At 41.5% G+C, this 24,153-nt stretch overlaps 1 pseudogene; it reads right to left on the reverse strand.

Annotated features, from left to right (window-relative positions):
* Positions 1 to 23,539: 23,539 nt before the first annotated feature.
* LOC118543589 (PAT complex subunit Asterix pseudogene) lies at positions 23,540 to 23,854 on the reverse strand (annotated as a pseudogene).
* Positions 23,855 to 24,153: the final 299 nt, after the last annotated feature.

A 24,153-nucleotide genomic window follows, 5' to 3' on the forward strand; every position in this document is an offset into this window, starting at 1 on the left:
GCATAAGTGTCATTGTAATGACTTCATGAAGCTTCTCCTGGAGGAAGAACCTTACCATTGCACCAGCACTGGAACCAATTTCTGTTAGGACAAATCACTCCCCGTCCTGTGTGATCCTTATTTAGAAATGTCATTTTCGAGGCTGTTCTCTATTTACCTCCTGCCATTCTTGCCCTCACTTCTCCATGACCTTCACACTGTACTTCTCTCAGTTTCTTGAACAGTACATCCCCTCCCACAGAGATGCTTTCCCTGACCCCCTTGACTTCGTTGGGTTACCTTGTTTTTCTTTTCCATCCCTGCATATTGCTTCTCAAAATACTTACCTCACTTGTTATTCTTTACAATATGGGTCTTCCCTACTCAAGATTCTAGACCAAAGGCTCCATGCCGGTCTGAGTTGTATTTGTATTGTTTACTTCTGTGTTCCTAGTGCTTAATACAGTTCCTAGCAAGAGTTAGCAAATAATTATTGACTGATAATGAAAGTATTTCCTCCTTACCGGAGAGTGATTTCCTTACGGGTAAGATATGTCTCCCTCTGTGGCATACATAACAAATGACAATAGTGTTAACATAAGAGACAGGGGTTCAAATAAGAGCTGCCATTACCAGCTCTGGGATCTTACCTTTTAGCCTCCCTGGGCTTCAGAGATCTCATTTACATTAAGAATTTCATTCATTCTGTCATTCAGTAAATATTTACTGAGAGCCAGCCATCTGCCAGGCACTATTCTAGTACCTGTGGAAACAGAGAAGTGCTCACTCTCTGCAACACAGATTCTAACTGGGATGGGGTGAGGTTGGGTAGAGAGAAGCACAATAAATACTTCATCCAAGTAAACAAAAATGTCAAGTGATGAGAGAGGCTACAATAGGCAATGGAGGGTAGCTAATTCCGAGCAGCCAGGGAAGGCCTCTCGGAAGAGATAATGTTTGAAGGGAGTTTTGCAGTAGATTAAATGAGACAGTGTCTGCCAACACTTTAAAATCGTACCTGGCGTATGATGAACTCAGATAAATGATAACTATCAGTATAACTGAACGTTTGTCAAAAGAATGAACTAAAAGTATATGAAAGTATTGTTTAATATATGAAATGCTGTAATCACAAGATGTATTCATATAGGGTGTTATTTGAGGAAGCGAGCTCTTTTCTGACTGAGAGAATTTCCTTTTCTTTACTGAAATAGTTAATGCTCCTCCAAAGCAGTACAATTACTACCCTGGGAGTGAAGTCATTACTCATTGTGTCTAACTATGTACTCAGAAATCACAGAAATATATGTAACATTGGTGTTCATAAATGGATACAGTGTTCTTTAAGGTCCAGAGAACCTATGAGTTTTTACGTGTTTGTTAAATCTGAGCTGAAGGAAAACATGGTTGGGGTACAGATCTCAAAGAGGGAGACCACAGATGTGTCAACACAGACCCACTCCTAAACTATAAAAAGTCCCTGACAATTCACATCTTCCTGATGAGGTAGCAAAATCACTGGAATGTATTGGCTGGTATATATTATGGGGTAGGGTTAAGAACCTCCCTTATGCCAGGCATTTTTCATTTAATCTCCAAAAAATATATAAGGACGGTAGCTGTCTTCGGTTGGGTTCCCAGAGCTGAACCTTAGATGAGGATATGACTTCCAGGTGAATCTCTACTTAGGCTTGGGAACCCCTGGAATTTGGGGGTGTATCCCCAAATTTGTCCCCATTTGAGGCAGGGGGTGGGTGTGTATACACACACACAAGTAATAAACAGGACCCCAAGAATCTAGGCAGAACACTGACCTTGTCCTCTATGGTACCCATATCCCTGATTTACATAAGAGGAAATCTGGGTGTTCATGCACTCAGAGAGGTTAAATACCTTGCTCAAGGGCACCTATTTATTAAGTGGCAGAACTCAGATACAAACCCACACAAGCCTGATTCCACAGTTCACGTTCATTCTCTTCTACCGAATGTGCCTCCCTTTCCTGACCAGCAGCCATATATACTGGAACATATTCTGCATTTATATAAATAAATATTCTTACCTAGCTTTCTGAGGCAGAAGACTATCAGGAATTGCCCCAAACACTATATTTGGGATTCTTTAGAAAAGCAACTGTCCAACAGAAATAGAGTGCGAGCCACGTATGTAATTTAAAATTTGCCAGTGACCACAATAAAAGAATAGACGAAACAAGTGAAATTAAATTTAATAGTGCACTTATCAAAATATGATCTTGAAATGTAGTCAAGATAGATATTTAAAAAGATCTTTACATTCTTTTTTCACATAAAGTCTTTTTGTGTATTTTACACTATTGCACAACTTAATATGGTTGTAAAATATTTATCAGAAATACTTGTGAATTTAGATTTCATAAATTTTATAGTTGAAAAAGGGGTAGATTTACATAGCCAAGTTGGTCCAAACATGCTTAGAAGTTTTCATAATAAAATTGAGTATCATTTTTAAATTTAAATCAATTAAAATTAAATATTAAAAATATTCAGTCCCTCAGTCACACCAACCACATTTCAAATGCTCGATAGTTTCGCGTGGCTACTAGGTACTATATAGAACAGTACAGAAAATTATCCTATGAGAAAGTACAAGGATGTGATTCTGTATACCATCAGGGACTGAACCAGTCAGTCTTTCAACAAATAAATATTGAGTATCTATCATGTGTTGCACATAGTAAATATGATGATGAAACAAAACACCCTTGGCTAGAAACGGTTAACTTACAAGGGCTTTGCAATTGAAGTGGCTCAGAAGGAATGAGAATTAGCCATGTTAATAGTTTTGGACCAGAGCCACTCAGGAAGGAGATAGAATTGGCTTGTGCTTGATCTTGGCTACGTGCAATATTTTATTGCCTACGTGTAATACTTTATTTTCATCTCTGGAGACCTGGTTACCTGGTTTCAGTGCATTTTGTAATCTGGTGAGAAGCTCTGCCTCAAACCAAGAGCACTGGTAAGTGGCCATCTTGACCCCATAACCTCATCAGTACATGCCTGGTGGTGCTAGAAGCACAGTCAGGTGCTAGGACATGGGAATGCTAGAAAGAAGCTGGCATACTTTTAAATATATGTGCAAGTTTATGCTCAAAAGAAATGAGCACATTTTCAAAAGGCATGTGCAAAAATGTTCATGGCAACACTATTCTTAATTGCCAAAAACTGGGAATTATTCAAACACACATCAACAGTAGAATGATTTTCTTAAAGATTTTATTTTATTATTTATTTGAGCGAGAGAATGAGTAGGGGGGCAGGGAGGGGAAGGGGCAGAGGAAAAGGGAGAAGCAGACTCCCCACTGAGCGGGGAGCCGGATGCTGAGCTCCATCCTAGGACCCCAGGATCATGACCTGCGCTGAAGGCAGACGCTCAACTGACTAAGCCACCCAGGCGCCCCAGTGGTAGAATGATTTAATAAATAGTGGAATTTTCCAGAATATTCATGCAGTAAAATACCATATAGCAAGGAGAATGAAAAACCTACAACTATATTCAACATTATGAACGAATCTTACAAACTGTGTAAAAGGAGCCAAAGAAGCCAGACACAAAAAAGAACAAAGTGTAGGATTCCCTTTATACCAAATTCAAAAATAGGCAAAACTAATTTGTAATTTTAGCAGTCATGATAATCACTAAGTTTGAATGGGAATGGGTATAGGGGATTGTGATTAAAAAGTAGCATGAAGGGGAATCCTGCAATGCTGGCAAAATTCTATTTCTTAATTGTAAGTTGTTATACAGGTATGTTTAATGCATATACTTATAACTGGTACAATTTCTGTATGTCTGTTATGCTTTTAAAAAATATATATATGTTTGTTAATTAAAATATATTTTTTCTTATTTTTCTTCTGAAGACCAACAGAGTTCTGATGTCCATTCTGGAACTCTAGAGACAAGCTGGGCATGTGTAAAAAAGTTAAAATTATTCTACTGGGTGGTTCTACTTTCTTAAAATCACAAAGAACTTTCTAGGAAGCAAAGGAAAAGCATAGACTTGGAGTCAATGAGGTTAGCAGGTGACAAAAAAGAGAACTTAGTTCTCTTTGAGGTTTCCCTGCCTGGCATGTCCTTCCCTCACCTCTGCCTAATGAAATCCTAAACTCCTTCAAGTTCCATTTAATAACATTTCTTCCAGGAAGGCTTCCCAGATTGCCTAAACAAAATCTCTCCTTCCAAATTTGTAGGGCACTTGTCAGTACTATTCATCACATACTACCATGCTTTACAGCAATTCCTAGAGACAGTGCAGTGTAGCACTTAAAAGCTTGGGCAGGGAGTCATCAGGGTTAAAGACGTGCCTCTACCACTTGTGTATGGCCTGAAGAAATTGTTTAGTCACTGTGCATTTATTTTCTCAGTTGTAAAATGGAGATGATAACAATAGGACCTCCCCAGTAAGTTGTTGCGAAGATAAAATAAAACAATGGATGTACGTCGGCTGGAAATCAGTAAGATCTCAGGAAATATTAACTGTTATTGCTATGGTTATTATTATTATTATCATCTACTCTAGCATATAATAGGTTTCCAAAGAATATGGAACATGACTTAGATGCTCCATTACACACATCCCATGTTGGCTTGCTTTATAATAGTCATGTTTTTTTCTATCTTTCCGACTAGCCTAAACTCCTCAAGAACAGGGAAAACAACCTCACGTTGACCCTTCACATTGTATAATGGTGGGATTCAGGCTATGTAGATGCTTAGTAATGGGTCATATCTATTTGCCCTTCCTCATTTGGCCACACTCCAAACAATCAAAAGAGAACTTCCATAAACTCACACCACAAAGTTTCCTACCTCTAAGGTGACCGACCAAGCATTCCTGTTTGCCCTTGGCTATGTGCGTTTGGGCCCTGAAAGTCTCATGATCCCCAAAAGCCTTCAGTCCGAGACACACCAGGATGGTTGATCCCCCTACCTGCATCTGTGCCCATCCACTCGGCTAGCCTGCTGTTTTTATGGATGAACAATGCTTCTTACTCCTGTCCAAAGCCAAGCCCTCATTCTGGTTGGCATTTCTTCTGCCTACTCAAGGACCGGGGGCTCTTGAAACCCCTTCTCTCCTTCCTGAGTCATCCTCTCTGAACCATTCCCATCAGCATGCAAACATGTTGTCATTTCTCCTACTTAAAAAAAGCCCTAAAACATTAAAACAAAAAACACAATAGCAATAACAACAAAAAGTCTGGAACCTACATCTCCCTCAAGCCAGCCCCCCCCCATTTCTTGGCTCCTCTTCATAACAAAACTCCTTAAATGAATTGTTTATTCACAGTCTCCAATTCCAATGGCCCCTTTTTCCTTTCTTGTTGAACCACTTTAATTAGGCTTTTGTCCCCAAGTCCCCATAGATGTAGGTCTATAGATGTCTCAGTTTGCCAATGGTCTAGAACTTTCCCAGACTGTTGCATTATGAGAAATAAAATTCTATTGTTTTGAACCATTGTATTTTCTCGTTTTCTTTAATCACAGAAGTTTATCCTAGCTTAAGTAATAGAGCGAAGAACTTCCACATTTACATATTCAGTGCATACCCCTCCTCTGCACTTCATACTTATGTATCCAACGGTCTACTCTGCAACCAGTTAAATACATAGTAAGCATCTCATACTTAACATGCCAAAGCTAAACAGTTAATTTCCATCCCTAAGCTATCTCCCCTTTCAGAAAATCTCCATTCTTCTTGCTCAGGTCCCAAGCCATGAAGTCATCCCCGACACCATTCCTTCTCTCATCCGGTCCACCAAGAAAGGCCACCAGCATCTCTTGCCAGATACGGCAAAAGCTTCCCCACCGCTTCCACGCTGGCCTGCCCAGTCTGTTCTCAACACAGGAGCCAGAATAATCCTCTAACATCAGAGGTCAGTGTAAGTCACTCTTCTGCTCAAATCTTCCTCCCATGGCTTCCTGTCTCATTCAGAATAAAATCCAGAGCACTTACCTTGACCTACAAAGCCAAATGATCCTGTCCCATTAATTGTCTGACCTCATCTCCTACTTTCTCTGCCTTCCTTATTCTGCCCGGGCCTCATGGGCCTCCTCGCTTGCCTCAAGCACACATAGCCACTTAAGCCTCTGGCTGTGAACATGCAGATCCTCCTGCCCAGATGGCTCTGCCCTAGATCATGACATGATTACTTCCACATTTCTTCAGTCTCTCCTCGAATTTTAAATTCTTTCCCTTGGCTTTTAAATCACTCATTTATTGATATAAGAAATAGTTTCCATGCAATAGACACTGTGGGAACTTGAAGATGAATATGACATGGACTCCGCCCTCCAAAAACTCCTAAATTGGACTGGAGACTGGGCTTTTCAGAAGGTTTCCCAGGGGAGATGACCCCTAGGATGAATCTGGAAGAAAAAATAGGAGTTAGTTAGTGGGGGAAGAGAGAGAGAGTGTAGTGACCGTGTGTGGGTATGAGAGCGTATACCATATTCAGAGGCTACAAGATCAGCCTTTCCCGCCCCAGAGTCTGGTCATGTGCTGTAAGACGAGCACTATAGATAGCTCAGTTAACTGCAGGAGGATAGGAAGGAGAAGAAAGAGCCACTGCTGGCCCCGAGGGTGGTGCAGGAAAGGAAGCCAAGAGCAGTGACCAGACATAGAGATTGCAGGGTCCTGCCAGTGACAAGTGAGGACAGCAGACAAGCAGTTAGAATGAGCAGCCCATTAGAAAGAGGGAGACATGGCCCAACATCATGGGCAGAATTCAGGAACGGGGATTCCTGCAGCAAGTGATGTTTGGAGATGATAATAGCAATGGGAGTCTGCACACTGATGGCCCCAAATGAACCAGGTTCCCTGGTACTCGTACCTTCTTCAGTCTCCCTCCTTAAATATCGGCTGGACCTGTGACTTGCTTTAAGCAAATTGTTCTCAACCAGGGGAGACTTTACCCTCCCAGGGTACTCCTGACAATGTTTGGAGGCAATTTTGTCAAAAGTTAGGGGAAGGGGAGTGCAACTGGCATCTAGTGGGTAGAGGCCAGAAAGGTGTCAGACATGGAACAATGGACAGTACAGTCCCCCACCTCAAAGAATTACCCAGCCCCAAATGTCAAAAGTGCCAAGATTGAAAATCCAATAGAATGCAACCTAAGCCTTGAGACCTTATGCCTCAAGAATCTAGAAGCTTCCACTTTTGCACCCTTGGAAGCAGATCAGCCAAACTTCTTACATGGGCAGCTCAGAGACTCCACGGAGAGACCACATGAAAAGCAGCAGTACTACGGCCACACAGAAGAGAACGGAGAACCCAGCTCACAGCAAGAACCGAGGTCCCAGATATATGATCCCAGGCAAACTCTTTCTGCCAGCTCCCAACCATTTGAGCTATCTTTGCTGAGGTGTCAGATAAGTGAGCCGAGGTGCTATCATGGATATTCCAGCACCAGCAGATATTACAGGGAGCAGAGACGAGTTGTCCCTTCTGAGCCCTGTCCAAACTACAGAATCAGAAGCAAATACATAAAATGTCCATCTAAGTCTCTAAGTTCGGGGATAGTTTGTACACTGCAATAGATAGAGGAAACCACAGCCAACATAATAGGCACTGTTCTAAATCCATTCTAACTACAACCCTATGAAATGGAATGGGTTCTTGTCAATGTCACTTTAGCTATGAGGAAGCCTACGCACATAAGCACAAAGGAGTTCAGTACCCGCCAAGGTTAACACACTGAGGAAGGAAGAGAATTGGGTTTTGAACTCAGGCAGCCTGACTCCAGAGGCTAGGTCTTAACCATCATGACATACAGCCTCTCTCTGGGCATTCATTCATTCATTCATTCATTCATTTAATGTATATTTATGATCTACTATGTGCCAGGAACTCTTCTATGCGCGTGGGACACAACAGAGCCCAAAACAGACAAAAATTGTGGTCTCATAGAACTTACTTCCAGTGAAGTCTGAGAAACCACAGAAGTGTACTATCAGGTCACAAGACACTGATTGTCTATTTTGGCTGCCAGGCATCTATTCTAGCACCCCCATTTCCATGGGGGGATTACCCTTCCTTTTGGATACAATCTATTAAGACTGTTACTGAAGGTGGGCAGCCCACCCCTCACCCAGCCGGGCCAAATGTTGAGTCCTCAGAAAAGTAGCAGAGAGATTGAAAATAGGTGGAATTCATTCACTCCAGGAGTGGCTCCCAGAAAAAAACTATCAAGGAGCTCCTGCTACTCAGACCCCAAAATCTGCCCTGCCTCCTACCCACTTTTGAGCCTTGTTCTCTAGTCTTCTTGTTATTCTGTGAGTCATCTGATATCTTCCTAATAAATGCCTACACTGAGTTGGGCAGAGACTGGTTCTACTGCTTGTGGTTAAAAGGCTCCAACTCCAAGTCTGGAGTTCAGGAGAAGGTCTCTGGGCCCAGGGAGAGGGACTGGCAGGAAACAAGCAAATAGTAATGATATCCCCCAATAATCTCCATTATTCATCTCTGGTTTCTTTCTTTTTTTTTTTTTTTAAAGATTTTTTATTTATTTATTTGAGAGAGAGAGAATGAGAGAGAGCAAGCACATGAGAGGGGGGAGGGTCAGAGGGAGAAGCAGACTCCCTGCCGAGCAGGGAGCCCGATGCGGGACTCGATCCAGGGACTCCAGGATCATGACCTGAGCCGAAGGCAGTCGCTTAACCAACTGAGCCACCCAGGTGCCCTCATCTCTGGTTTCTTGATATGGGCAATTGATGTTTCCTCGGTCTTATCTAAAATGTTCAGCAGAAAGAGTTTCAAGGGTCCTTCTTCAAATCAGATTGTTGTGTTAAGACATTTCTGCATAGAAATTCTGAAGCCACCATTGAAAATAATCTTTAAAGCAGAGACTGAGATACAGGACACCAGTGAATAGAAATGGAATAAAGATCCCAGACTGTATAGAAGCCCAAGAGTTGGGATGGAACCTGAGCTCAGAAGCACACGCCCAAGCAAAGAGGGATTCTATGCCCTATCCCAGACTCCCTGATTCAAATCTGGGGTGGGGACCACGAATGTTCATTTTTGGACGAATGATGCTGACAGTGATTTGGAGGCTCACTAAAGTTTGATAACCTTCTGTTCATTGCTAAGCTAGAGCCCCTTTGAATACTGCTTATCAAACTTTAACATGCAGACGAGTGATCTCCCTAAGAGGCAGCTACTGATTCAGGAGGTTTGGGGTGGAGCCTGAGACTCTGCATTTCTAACAGGTGGGCAGATGATGCACTTGTTGCTCAGATCATATTTTGAGTAGCAAAGCCCTGGAACACTCTGGCCTCCACACTAGATGGGTCACAGAGTCTGGGTGGGGCTAAGCCTGAGGCTGGGAGGCAGAAGGCACAGACCCAGGAGGGAAGCTGAGACATAGAAAGAGCCTGACAGCTCATTCCTTGGCAAACTGACGGAATGAAATCACAGAGCCTGCAAAACTGACAGATTCTTAACCGCCACAATGCTACCACCCTTCGGGCTGAACCTGAGCAGCCCCTAAAGGAGCTATGAGACTTAATCCATTAATTAAATCCTCAAATAGCTACTTTTCCTGACCCTTTCCCTCTGAGTCCTGGCTCAGTGTTACAAGATGAAACAAAAACAAAGACGTGATTCCAAAGTTCAATCTGATGTAATTGGGTGCTTTGTTCTTAATTAGAGTGCAAAGTATTTTTTTTTTTTTGTAGGCCATTGAGTCTGTGTAGATAGTAGTTTCGTGTTTACTGTTCTAATAAAAACTGCTTCTCATTATGAGAATAAAAGTGTTGAAAAAGCTGACATAGACAGCTTTCAAATGATGGATGAGACAGAACCAAATTATTCTGAAGAGCTTGTGAATATTTATTTACAAGACATGGCCCTTCTCTTCCTAGTCATTCACATGTTAACTAGCAATCATGGTCCAGGTATCATGCTAAGCACTGGCGTTTGTTATAGAGGTTATGTGGTACCAAGGGTCTGGCCAAGAAACTCAGAAATTCAGCCTCTGTATATTGTTTAATGAAGCTCACAGGATCCACTCCATTGTTGGATTTATTATTAAATGGAAGACTAGGTGCAAATCCTTATCTATTCCCTGTCCTCTGGAGGAAACCCAAAAACTGAAGGTAGAGTTCCAAAGAGTAGGGAATAAATAACAGGTGGTCTGGGCTTCGTTCAAAATGTGAGTCACACTAAAAATGGGTGTGGGTTTTTTTTTAAGAGTCATTTCCACTCCAGATTTCAATGTATGCTACTCATATCAAGTGGGTTTTTAATAGCTACCCCCGTGGCTGTATATGAAGGCAAAACACTATTGAACTGACATTTTTATAAGGTGGGCAGCATTTGCAGGGCTGAGAAGAAGAAGCTGGAAAAGGAACCTCTCTTAAAGCTTTTATCCCCTACATACAATGGTACATCAAACCAGAAGTTTTAAAACCTCTGGTTTGTATACTAGAATTATTTCTCAAATAGCAATTTCCAAGGCATCTGAATGATATTAAAATCACTTAAAAGTATGTGTTAAGCACCCACATGCAAATTCTTAGTGACAGAACTATGGCTGTTGAAGGAAACTCCTGGAAATGATTAGCGAGGGAACATGAGACAGTCAGGAAGAAGTCCAAAGTGAGGGCAAGCAGAGGAAAGTAGGACAGTCAAGGAAAGGGCTGAAGCAAAGGGTGTGCTGACATAAGGTCTAGGGAAGAAGGTTGAAGTAGAATGAGAAGTACAGAAACCATCACCAAGACCTTGAAAGACTTGAGAAAAAAGTAAAGGCATCAAAAGGAATATCACCTTCTTGGAAAGGCCTTACCTTACCGATGTAGCTAAAATAAGTACCCTGCTCTCAACATATCATTCTCTATACATGAGCTGGTCTTATTCACGGCTGTAACCCTAACCTAGGGCAGTCCCTGACAATAGCTAAGTGCTCCACGAAGTGTGAGTTGAATAAATTAATAAATGAAACCAATAAAGGGATTTGATAAGTGGAAAAGGCAGAATGCTAGTGTAAGTGTTTAGGGAAGAGATGCGATGAATAAAGATGGGGGGGAAGAGAGCAAATAAAAGTAAAACCTTTTATCACATCTTAAAATTCAAGATAAAAAGATATGTGAGTCTTGAACCCACACCAAATTCGATCTAAACAGCCTAGAAACATTCAAAAATATTTGTGAGCTTTAGAAAAGAAACGTCAAATAATTTTCAAAGAGAAAAACTGGACCCTTGATTCTGGGTAAAAGGGCCTGAAGACTCCAGAAACTCTCCAGCCCCTCCCACCCTCAGCTGCAGAAAAAGGCCTCAAGCAAGTTGCATTGCCCTAAGGGGCTCATGGGACCCCCACGGAAAGTCACGGTAGAGAGAACATCAAATGTCACTTGGGAGCAATTCAAGAAAAGAGGAAAACAGAATTAGTAAGGGGAAAAGCTTTATAAATCTAGTAAGTAGTCAGAATAGAGAATTTGACTAACCACCCCTCCCACTATCCCCTGGTCCCCACAGACAATGTCTCATTGTTGGGATTATGTTTATTTGAGAAAAGACAAAGCCTCAGCTGTGAGTCTGTGGTTGTGCATGCCTAGTACTTATTTTACCAAACGTCTTGGTGCTGGCAGGAGTGATGCTGAAGGGGCTGGTTTAGGCAAAGGACAAAGGAGCGACTTATGACTCCACGAGCACGAGGATACATTCCAAGGCACCTTCTCCATCAGAGACCTGCATTACTCAGTTCTTGCCTTGTGTGTCCTGATCGCTTACTATTAATCATCCTCAGACCAATATACACAGAACGGAATGTTTCTTTCCTGAACACAGAATCCAAACACCGGTTGACCTGATAACGTTGGTTGCCCCTGAAGAGTGAAGTGGAAAACTGAAGGACATTTACCTGTTATTTTATGAAGTCTTAACAGAGTGGTGAAATTTGTTTTGTTCGCTTGCTTTTTTTGTTTCCATTTGCTATTTTTGAAACTGTAATATTTATTAAATAAAAGAGTAATAGATTATGGTTATTTTTCACTTTTTTTCCATTTGACATTCCATATATATATATTTGTAGATATATATATTTATTTCCATATATATATATATTTCCATATATATATATATATATATATATATATATATATATATATATAAAATCAGGTTGTAGGAGACAATCATGTTTTTTTAAAAAGTTGGCAGCCATTAGATTAAAAACGGTTTGAAAATATAACTACCAGCCAGGTATGTTTTAGAGTACTGTGTCAATTTTAGCACAGATGTGCCATGATAATAACTAATTCTTATCGCTTACTATGTCCCAAGCACTGTCCTGAGTTCTTTGTTCTGTGTTTATTTATTTAATTTCTACAACAACTGGGTGAGGAAAGTACTGTTTAATCGCTATTTATGGATGAGGAACCGGCCCCAGTTGGGGAGGAGTGGAAGACGTGAGTTAACGAAGTCCCGTGGCTGTGTCAGCTGTAACTCTTGCAGTCCGTAATAGAGATGTAATGTAAACTGTCCTGGGTTCTTTTCGTAACTTTTTTTTAAGATTTCTTTTTTATTTTTCAGAAAGAGCGAGCACAAGCAGGGGGAGCAGCAGGCGGAAGGAGAAGCAGGCTCCCTGCTGAGCAAGGAGCCCGATGTGGGACTCCATCCCATGACCCTGGGATCATGACCTGAGCCGAAGGCAGACGCCTAACCGACTGAGCCACCCAGGCATCCCTCTTTTCTTAACTTTTTAATTGAAATTTAATGCATGTATAAATGCATGAAGTACACCAATGTTAAGTGTACAGCTTGATGAAATTTTACATGTATATCCTCCAGAAAATCATCACCCGATCAAAATATAAAATATTTCCAGCAACCCAAAAAAGGGCTTCTTTTGATCCTTCCTAGTCGATACCTTCCCAAAAGGTAGACTTTATTCTGATTTTCATCATCATAGATTAGTTTTATCTGTTCTTGAACTTCCCATAAATGAAATCATGCAGTTTGTACTCATTTCTGGCTCCTTTCACTCAATATGGAAAGCCATCCGTGTGTTTGTGTGAAGTCCTAACTCATTCTTTTTTGTTGCCATATAGTAATATTCTATTCTATGATCATTCCACAATGACTTTTCCATTCCCCTGTTGATGAACTTTGGGGTTGTTTCCAGTTTGAGGTTATTATGAATAAAGCTTCTATGAATATTCTTTCTCATGTCTTTTAAAGAACAAATGCCCTGGGGTGTATCCTTAAGAGCGGATTGCTGCGTTATAAAGTGGATGTGTATTTAGCGTCCATAGAGATTGCCAAACAGTTTTCTAAAATGATTATGCCAATTTACACTCCCATGAGCAATGCGTGAGAGTTCCAGTCTCTCCACATCCTTGCCAACTCCGTGTCATTCCAGTAGGTGTGTGTAGGGTTATCTCATTGTGGTTTTATCTGCATTTCCCTGATAACTAAGAATGTCAAGTGCTTTTTAATATCCCTGTTAGCCATTTGGATATCCTTTTTTGTGAAGTGTCTATTAAATCTTTCTCTTCTGTTTTTAATTAGGCGATTTGTCTTTTTCTTATTGAATTATAGCAGCTCTTTTTTTTTTTTTTTAAGATTTTTTTAATTTATTTATTTGAGAGAAAGAGAGAGAGAGAGAGAAACAGCATGAGAGGGGAGAGGGTCAGAGGGAGAAGCAGGCTCCCCGCTGAGCCGGGAGCCCGATGTGGGACTCGATCCCAGGACTCCGGGACCATAACCTGAGCCGAAGGCAGTCGCTTAACCAACTGAGCCACCCAGGCGCCCCTGAATTATAGCAGCTCTTAACACATTCTTTTTGGGAGTCTTTTGTCAAATACATGTAATTGGGAATAAATTCTCACAGTCTGGCTTCTCTTTTTGCTCTCTTAATGGTGTCTTTTAACACCAAATCCCTTTCAGGAATTAGGTAATAAATATATTTTACATAACACATAAAAGGACAGAGCTTATCTAATTAAGTTGTCAACATGCACAACATGTAATAAAATTTATGTCAATAGCTTCAAATTTTAGATAGCCATTTTATTCACTCAAGCATTCATTTCAATATTCACCCCAAGTTAATTATGTGCAAGGCACTGTGCCATGGATACAAACATGGCAGAGTCTCTTCTCGCCCTCACGGAACTCCATGAGGCTGGCAGGTGATAAACTGAAATAATGAAATGAGAGAAGTGATAATAGTATGGATGTTTCCATGAGATGAGGCTAGAGTGAGTGGACTATGAGGAAGCTCAGTAGGAAGAACATTAAAGCAGTTTCGCCAAGGGACATTTGCCCAGCCCCTTGAATGAAAAGAAAGGAGTTCCCCAAGCAAACTTGCAGGAAAGGGCATGAAAGGCACGGAGGGGTCAAAGGCAAATATTTTGCTGTCGCTGAACCAGTGATTTCCTGTATGTGGTTTTCCAGACCACCTGTACCAGGTCAACCTGGAGGACTTATGAAAATTGCACATTACTGCCTTTCATCCCAGAATTTCTTAATTCACATCTTTGGAGGGAGGACTTGATAATCTGAATTTTAACCTTGCCACGTGAGTGGTTGTGTATTTTTTAATGCCCTTACATTTGAGAACCATTGAACGGGAATGTAGGGAAACCAATATGACACAGAAAATGGTGCCTAGAGTCCGGTTATAAAGAGCCTTTCCTTGAATTTCATGCTGAAGACTTTGGGTTAAATCCAAGTTGGGCCACATAAGGCTGTTAAAAGAATTTTCAAAGGGGAGAAGTTTAAAACTCAAAATTAATGGCCTTGATGAATGTAGTTTCTTTCTACTTCCCAACTGATACATTAAGATCATCAAGGGGACCTGCACAATCTATTTGATAGCATTTGAACCATGTCCTGACTAAAAGTCAAAGGCGAAAGTAATATTTGCATTTCCTGTTCTAGATCTGAGATTGGCAAACTTACTCTGGAAAGGGCCAAATAGTAAACATCTCAGGCTTTGTGGGCTGTGCAGTCTCTCTTACCCCTACTCACTCTGCCTTCTTAGCAGGAAAGGGCCAAGCAGCCATAGAAAATATAGAAATGAATGGGCATGGCTGAATTCCAACAACATATTATTTACAAAATTAGGCAGGTCAGATTTGGCCCATGGGAAGTAGTAATTTGCCCTCATTGATTCTAGATCATTTCACTTAGTCTAGTCAAAGACTTATATGCAAGTTTTAACTTCAAGAAGTTTGGGAGCTGTCTTCTCCCCCCAGATCATGTTTGATGACTGTAGTTTTAAATAAATATAAATCTGAAACAAATTATGAAGAAAAAAATTAGTGAAATCCAGATTGTGATAGATTCTATAAGAAAATGCCCTAGATGCTGAAAATGTGATGAGAAAAGAAGGGGGGAAAGAAGGAGACTATTTTAGTCTAGATTAAAAGGAATTTAAGAGAGTTTACAACCAAATATAATGCACGAAGATTGGACTCTGGATCAAAAAAGGAAAAAAAAACTGCTATGAAGAATACATGTGGGACAGTTGGGTAAGTTTGAATATGTGCTACAAGGTAGATGCTATTAAATCAATGTTATATTTCTTGGATATGATAATAATACTGTAACTATACGGAGAATGCCTTTGTTTCCTAGAGATATATGGTTCTATCTAGGGATTAGAGTGTTGCAAATATGGTTCAATGAAAGAGAATATGACAAAATCATACCAATTGTTATATCTAGCTAAAGGCTACACATGTTTCATTGTACTATTATTTCAACTTTTCTGTGGCTTTGAAATTTCTTAAAATTAAAATGAGGGGAAATAAATATTGCAGAGTTCAAAATACAGTATGCTGTTTTTTTTCCTTTTGCAATGCAGAAGAGGACAGGTCTACTTCAAAAAAGTGAAACCAGTATTAGAATTTCATCATAAATTAATGAAAGGTCTCAGGGAAATCTTCATGTTAGGCCTGGCGTTGTCATTTAAAACTTTCAGCTCCAATTTGTCACATTCTCACCCCAACCCCATCTACCTTTTTTTTTTTTAAGATTTTATTTATTCATTTGAGACACAGAGATACAGAGAGAGAGAACATGAGCAGGGGGAGAGGCAGAGGGAGAGGGAGAAGCAGGCTCCCCGCCAAGCCAGGAGACAGATGTGGGGCTCGATCCCAGGACCCTGGGATCATGACCTGAGCCAAAGGCAGACGCTTAACCATCTGAGACACCCAGGCGTCCCCACCCCCATCTACCTTTTTAAAAAATCTTTTACTCCCCAAGTTGCAGGAGGGAGGGGCGTGGAAAAATTCACATTTCACAAGCATATACGATATGTCATAAACCCGTGGACTGTGGCCCTGCTCAGAGCACTGCCCCCCATCCTTTCTGGTGAGGGTGCCCCTGTTGTGGCACTGACATCGTCCCTGCTGACATTTTGAGTCCCTTCTGTGTGAAGTGTGGGAAGTGGATCAGGATGAGGGGACAAAGGCAGAACTGGCAAGAAAGACAGAATCATGTGTTCACACAGTTCTCCTCTGTCTCCAGCTTGGAGTCCTCAGCTTTTTTCTCTCCCTTCTCTTTCTGGCATAGCTTAGACTCCTCTGGGGGGTCATTTCCGGAGTGCAAGCCTTGCTCTGTCACTCCGCCTTTCGGTTTCCTTCCCCTTCCCCTTGGCAGTTACAGAACCTTGTGTTGAAAATTGCTCGAAGGGGGACCAGGTGGTTGGCAGTTGCAAATAACTAAATTTAAGCCTTATGAAACATAGCACTAATTTAGGCTGTTGTATAAATTTATCCTGAAAAAAATATATATATATAATACGAAGGGAAAGACAAGTAGAGTGCTGTTTAAAAAGAACACAGCTAATAATAACAACCACAAGAGCATCATGCATAGGAAAAAGCTTGAGCTCTGGTGTTAGGTAGGCATGGGCTTGGATCTCGGCTGTGCCACTTAGTGGCAGGATGATTGTGGACAGATTACTTAACTTCTCTGAGCCCCCGTTTCCTTATCTATAAAATAAAACAAGTAATACTTACTTCTTGTTAGGCTGAAATGTCACAATATAATCTTTCCTGTTTGGCCGAGACGCTTCTAAACATCTGAACATTGATCAGGTATAATTGCTGGTTCAGCTTAAAGTGATCCTTTCTTTTCCACAAGAGTGATTGAGTACACAGCCAAAATGGGGGGAAAGGGGCAGCTGAAAAGTTCCTCCAGGGCAAGATGGAAAGCCCTTCTTTGAAGTCTTTTACCATTCAAATGCATCCAGATATTATCAATGCTTCTCAAAACTTTAATTTGAAGACAAATCACCTGGGGCTCTTGTTAAAATGCAGATTTTTAGTCCATAAATCTGGAGTGAGGCCCGAGTTCTTAACATCTGTCAAGCTCCTTGGGGATGCGGATGCTGGCCTCCCGCAACCCACTTTGATTAGAGGGCCCCAGGGCGTATAGGGAAGAACCGGGGATCTCTCAGATTGGGAGCACACAGGATTTCCAGGCTCTTTGCATCCCATCCTCGTGCTTATCCTGGGGCAGCGACTCACTTAACATGTCTGTTATTAGTTTTCTTTCTATTAAATGGGATGTTCCTTTCACTGTGTTTTAATGAAGTGAAACTCCCTTTTCAAAACGAACTAACAACATTGTCAGTTGCCAGTTGAAACCTCACTCAAGAATTAAAACCAGGAGCTGCTCTGCGAAGAGGAAAGAATGAGCTTTGCTGTGGAAAGTCGGCACAGCGAGAAGCAGCTCGGCAATCACGCGCCCTGTGTGCAGCACTGACCCCCCGCCCTCGACAGTGGGCAGGAGACCTGCGCTCTCCCGTCATTGTGAAAGTGAGAAAAGGGGAAAGCAAACTGCGGAGAGGGAAGCCTTGAACGTGAGGCTTTGGGCTTTTCTCTCCGGCGCTGGCCCCCCTCCCTCGGAGAGTGTAAATGCTCGCGCAGCAGGTTCTCACCTCCCTTCGTGAGTCCGGCTGGAGCGGGCCCAGAGATTTTGAAAGGCTTGATTTAGCATATGTTTAATGTCAGGTGTTAATGTGAAAGAGTTGGCTAGATTTCTCATCTACGATCTCCAAAAACAGTTTGGAGGTTAAAATGAAAATCGACCAAAGCAACAAACACTTACTGAGAGTCCATTAAAAGCCAAGAATTAGGTTAAGGACTGTGGAAAATGAAGTCTAATGAGACACTCCCCTGCTTTCAAGGAGTTTCAATACTATTAAAGGAGATACACAAAACAAATGTTAAAAGCCACACGACATGAATAAACTAACTGTGAAAGGAGTAAAAAGCTGCGACCAATCAGCGATTGGAATGATGGAGCCCATTAAAGTATAGGGTCTGTCTGTGCCCAGTGAGTACCACGGAGCCTGTCAGTATACATCCGTGCATATTGCTGAATAAATGAACTGATGAATGAGTGAGTGAATGCGAACGAACCTTTAATTTCTGAAAAATGAAACCCATTCTCCCGTTTTATTTTTTCCTTTTTCCGAACCATCGTCCACTAGCCCCACATCTGACATAAGCCAGCACAGCAACTAAGCCCTCAGAGCGCAAATCACCCCTTACTCTGCCTTTGAGGAGCTTTTTTTTTTTTTTTTGTAAGCTGGGGTTGGGTAATCCTTGTATGCTGGTAGCTCTATCTGCTGGCAAGTTCCCTCCGGAGGCCTATAGCCTTAGAAAGAGCTGTTGGCGATTTCCTCATTGAAGAAAATAAGGTAGGGAGGAGGGGAGAAGAGTGACAAAGGAGATGGTGCAGGGAAGGTACGATGACAGCAAAGGACTGGCCCTTTCTGGAACAATGCAGTTACCCAACAAGCTGTGGTTGGCTGCTGGGGCACCAGAGTGTTGTGGGACCGGATGAGGGCAAGAGCCTGCGCGCTGCTCAAGGGGGAGAGGGCTCGACTGCAGGGCACATCAGTTGTACCTCTCTTTGGTAGTATATTCAGCGGAACAGAGTAATATTCTGGGTACTAAAAACTGGGAAATAAATAAAAGCTATTCAAATCTATATAACTCTATTCCAGAGATTAAACCTTGCTCTATTCCTTTAGCACCTACAGAGTGCCTATCAAGTGCTCATTCACAAAACCTGTTGTTTTCTTTATTGTAACTGTGTGTGTGGGCGTGAGTGTGTGTGTGTGTGTGATCAATAACATTCTTTAAGGAAAACTTGTGAAAGACTTTGAAATGAACAAATTAAAAAAATTAGATTTTCAGGTGTCTTCTTAATGGAATGCGAGGTGTTGTCTAGCACACCTTTCAATCGCACTCTATAGGGTCCATGTCTTTCATTGTGTCTGAAGGATTTTACAGCTCTGTAAGTTGTAGACAATTGGTGGTGATGCCAAAATTCCTGTTCATAGAAATGTAAATGAACTTTGTCAAGGTGAGTGTGGTTGTTTCCACCAAAGGGATGAGGCCAATTGTGTCTCTTTGAGCAAATTCACTCCAGTACTCCTGATTGCCCGTATACATATCTGTTCTTTGAATTAGTTTTCACATCTTACTGGTTTCCTTATTAATGAAAGAGTTAAAGAAAACATTTGGGACATATCCACTTTATATTTATATGAAAGCCATGAATTTATTTCTTTTAAGAATTATCCTTTACACATGGGGAAAACAAGCGATCAGATGTTCAGACCTTATTGGCAATGGAGAAAAGAGCAAATATAAGTTTGTAATTTCAAAACAGGGTGTTTTGTGTACAAAATGAGTATTAAAATTTTACCCCCTGGAGCTAGTAAGTTTGTTTATTTATTTATTTATTTTAAGTTTTTTTTTGTGTGTGTCAGACAGAGAGACAGAGCACAAGCGGGAGAGCGGCAGGCTCCCTGCTCAGCAGGGAGCCTGATGCAGGGCTTGATCCCAGGACCCTGGGATCATGACCTGAGCCAAAGGCAGCTGCTTAACCGACCGAGCCACCCAGGCATCCCTGGAGCTAGTAAGTTTAAATACAGCATGTCATCATCAGTGTTCCTTCAAGCAGGGTAGTTCTAAGTCAGAAAATAATTTGGCATCTTTACATCTTTTTTTTTTTCTTCAGTGGGAACTCTTTGTGATATCCTTGTTGTAGGGGAGGAAGAATTTTCCTTTATCCTCTTATGGTAAGTGAGTGAGGTTAAATTGACAAAAGATAGATTAACAAGAGAAGGGTTTATTTTGTATGCAGTCATGAATTTCTCTCTCTCTCTCTCACACACACACCCAAAGAAGTGCTCAGGCCTACAAGCTTATATACCATTTTAACACAGGGTGATAAATTATGGAGAAGTATCGACATAAAAAAGGGATTTGGGCTTCTAGGGGTGGTAAATTGTGGGAAGCTAAATATATGGAAGAAACTAAGAGAAGATAAGGATTATTTTAGTAAGGTTTGTTCATTCATCTCGGTGCTGACTTTTTGTCTCCTGTGATAAGGGTTGTGCTCCTCCCGGTGCTGGAGAGGCGAGGGGGCACAGCTTCATAAAGGGAATTTTATGTGACCTTTACAAAGGGAAATGTATGCCTCTGTGAGAAAGGGGGCGGGCAGAGACTTTGTGTCTGCTATTTATTAACTGCCTTCAGCTCAAAATAATCCTTATGCCACAGTGGCATATTTTGGGGTGGCAAATTCTGATCCACTTTATTGACATCACTTAGACCACTTTATGTATGCCTGCTCCCTGATCCTGTACAATAATTAAATTATTTCTTGTGATATAATCGCTGAAGATGCCCTTAAAAGCTTTTGCTGCCAGGTCTGGATTTCTGCATAGCTGAGCTGCCCTCCTTTATTTCCTTATCACATCTGGCTCACGACTTCTTACCATTAGGGATCCACAAAAGAGAACCTAGATTGGATCAGAAATGTTGCTTCAGCCAAAATAATTGAAGTTATAACTCGTTCACTCTCCAGAGGATTTGGAGGATGATGTAAGAAACAACCCTATTTTATTTTTGACATTCTGACATGTCTGTGCTTAACCACTATTCTATACTGAACCTCCATGTACTAATATGGAATGATGAGTTACCTGAAAAAAACCAATGTGCAGAACAGGGTCTACAATATGCTAAATATACATTTTTTTATGTATAAAAAAGGGAGGGAGATCAGAATCTGTATTAGAATTTGCTTGTATATCATATAAATGAATTTGAAAGGATATATTTTAACCCAAGAGAAGATTGGGACAAAATTGGGCAATCGGGAGACAAGGAAACATAGAAGGGAGATTTTTAGACTATATACTATATTATGCTTTCTGCTTTTTGAATCTCATGACTATATTATTTATTTCTAAAAATTAAACATTTTTCAAAAAACTAAAAAATGTTTTTAAGGTACACTATAGCCCATTAGGCTTAAGTTCCAACATTAACAACATGTAACAAAAATAAAATAAAGTAAGATGTGAACTATAAAATTATTCAAGTGTGCTGTGCTGTGTGTACCGGATGGAGCATCAGGACAGAAGCCTGAGGAAGCTGTGTGCTCCAGACCGATGCCCCCAGCACACTGATGACACAGTCGCTATGGGGCAATAACAGTATTATGTACAGCCTTTAATTTGTGATTAAAACAAGTTTAAAGAATTAGGGAATTTGTGCTTGAGCAAAAAGGAAAGAAAAATTGCAAACATAATACTAACACTTGGTCCCATCCCCTCCTAAAACTCCAAAAGAAGGAGTTCAGTTTCCAGGGGACCTCTGATAATACCTACACAGATGTTTTAGAGTCCACAAGCACTTTAGTTACAATTGGAGCTATAATTAACTATATTTTAAGATATTTGGGAGATTATTAAGTTTTAATCTGTATTGGAACTGCATGGTGCATAGGTCAAAATATTGTTACATGAGGTTACGTTAAAAGTCTTACCAAAAAAAAAGATACCTTCCACTTTGTAATATTACTGAAATCTTTAACTCACACAGGGCTGGGTGAACACCTGTCAAGGAAGCCCCAGAGCATGGAGCTTCTACTAACTTTAGGGCCCATCCCCACCCTCATATTAATCCAAATAAAAGCAACACTAAAAACAGAAAGTAATATCAGAAAGGCTGGCAAAATTTTGATTTCCCTTAAGATGACAACTCTAATGTGTTAAGGTATTAAAATTATAGAATGAGGGACGCCTGGGTGGCTCAGTTGGTTAAGCATCTGCCTTCGGGTCAGGTCATGGTCCCAGGGTCCCAGGGTCGAGTCCTGCTCAGGCTCCTTGCTCAGCGAGGAGCCTGCTTTTCCCTCTCCCTCTGCTGCTCCCCCTGCTCTTTCTCTCTGTCTCTCTGTCTCTCTCTGGCAAATAAATAATAAGTAAAATTTAAAAAAATTATAGAATGAAAATGCATAGAAGTGGAAAGCACAGACATGGGAATAAGATGAGTCTAAATCCTAGCTCCACTATTTACTAATTACATAACCCTGGGCAAATTTGTTAGCTTTGCTGAGTCTCAAGTTCTTCACCTATAAAATGTTCAAAATAATACCCACCACTCACAAGTATCTGCGAGGAGTAAAAATAGTTAACACCAAATGCTTGCTATACACCAACCCTGCTCTGAGCACTTAATGTGTAAGTCTGTTAATCATCAAAATGACTTTATGAGTTCAGTACTCAAGTCAAACCCAAGAGGGCTGAGGGAGACTGAATAACTTCCCCCAAGCCACACAGCAGGTAAGTGGCTGAGCTAAGATTTATACCTTAGCAGTGTAGGTCCAGAATGCATACTCTTTACCACCACAGAATACTGATAATGCTTAAGATGTTAAAATATCACTTATTGTAGAGCTTTGATGTTCTAACAGAACCTGAATAATAGGGGATTGCATAGACAGATTTTTGTTTGTTTGTTTCTCAACCAACATTCTGTGCATGAGCATTCCAGTCAGGGACCCAAGCTCCTTCTATATTTTTTTTCATCTAATCAGCCGGAATTGCCTCCATCCACCTGGTCCAGGATGGTTCATCATTACATACACATTCCAGGCTACAAGAGGGCTGGAAGGGGACAGGTGGCCACGTGTTCTCTCTTCAACAGCATCTCATGTTAGTTCACTTCCCATTGGCCAGCGTGTGGTCATATGCACCCATCCAACTGCCTCTTTAGAGACTACAAATGTACTTTTTATTTTGAGAGACAGAGAGAGAGGGAGAATGGAGAAGAAAGTGAACGAGGCAAAATCTAAACCTAGAGAATCTGGGTAAAGTATATATGGATATTATCTATACTATTCCTGCAAGTTTTCTGTAAGTTTAGGTTTGTTTTGTTTTGTTTCATTTTTTGTTGCTGGAATGCAAAACTTTATTATTAACTGGTTTGAACAAAAAAAGGAGTGGATATACCTAGAAACATGGACAGCATCTCCCCCAGCAGCAGGCGGGGTTGGGAAGGCAGGCGGGAGGGGTAGGCCTAGGTAACCCTCTCTGCCCGGGCAGAAGTGGAATCCCAGGAAAAGCATCAGCTTCCCTCCGTCTCACTGTGGGCGCCGAGACCACGTCACCCAGGGAAGCCCAGGGCCGCAGCTGAGGGCAGAAGGCCGAGCAGCCAGGGGCCAGGCCTGGGGGAAGGTGGTTAGAGTGGTCCTAGGATGACATCACCAGGGGGGCATGATGGGCTGAGGGTTCTGCAGATATGACATCACCATGACAGAGATGGACAGTGTGAGGCTACTCATCATGTGCTTAGTGTCCTCAGAGCTCTGGGAGTTGGCCAAGCTGAGGAAGGAACAGTAGACAGCGACCCAGGCACACCACTTGAGCTTGAGCAGGAGGCTGCACATGCCGAAGATCGAGCCAAAGCAGGTTCATGTGGTTCAGGGTCGGGTGGTCCGAGGCCGGGTGACTGGCAGGGGCTTGTACTTCAGCACTTTGTTCAGCCTCCCTGGGTCCGACATAATGTTAGTGGACATGGCGGGTCAGAAGGTGTGACTCTTCCCTCTGTAAGGATAGTTTTGAAGTAAAAATGTTTTAGGGGTGCCTGGGTGGCTCATTCGGTTAAGTGTGTGCCTTCCACTCAGGTCATGATCTCAGTGTCCTGGGATCACATGGGGCCCCCTGCTCAGCGGGGAGCCTGCTTCTCCCTCTGCCCCTCCCCCCACTGGTGTGCGCGCACTTTTTCTCTCTGTCAAATAAATAAATAAAATCTTAAAAAAAATAAAATACATAAAAGTTTATTTATGACTGAAGAAAAAGCAGTATCTACTACTTA

The sequence above is a fragment of the Halichoerus grypus genome, chromosome 3 (assembly GCF_964656455.1).
Source record: "Halichoerus grypus chromosome 3, mHalGry1.hap1.1, whole genome shotgun sequence".
In the NCBI taxonomy this organism is placed as follows: Eukaryota; Metazoa; Chordata; class Mammalia; order Carnivora; family Phocidae; genus Halichoerus; species Halichoerus grypus.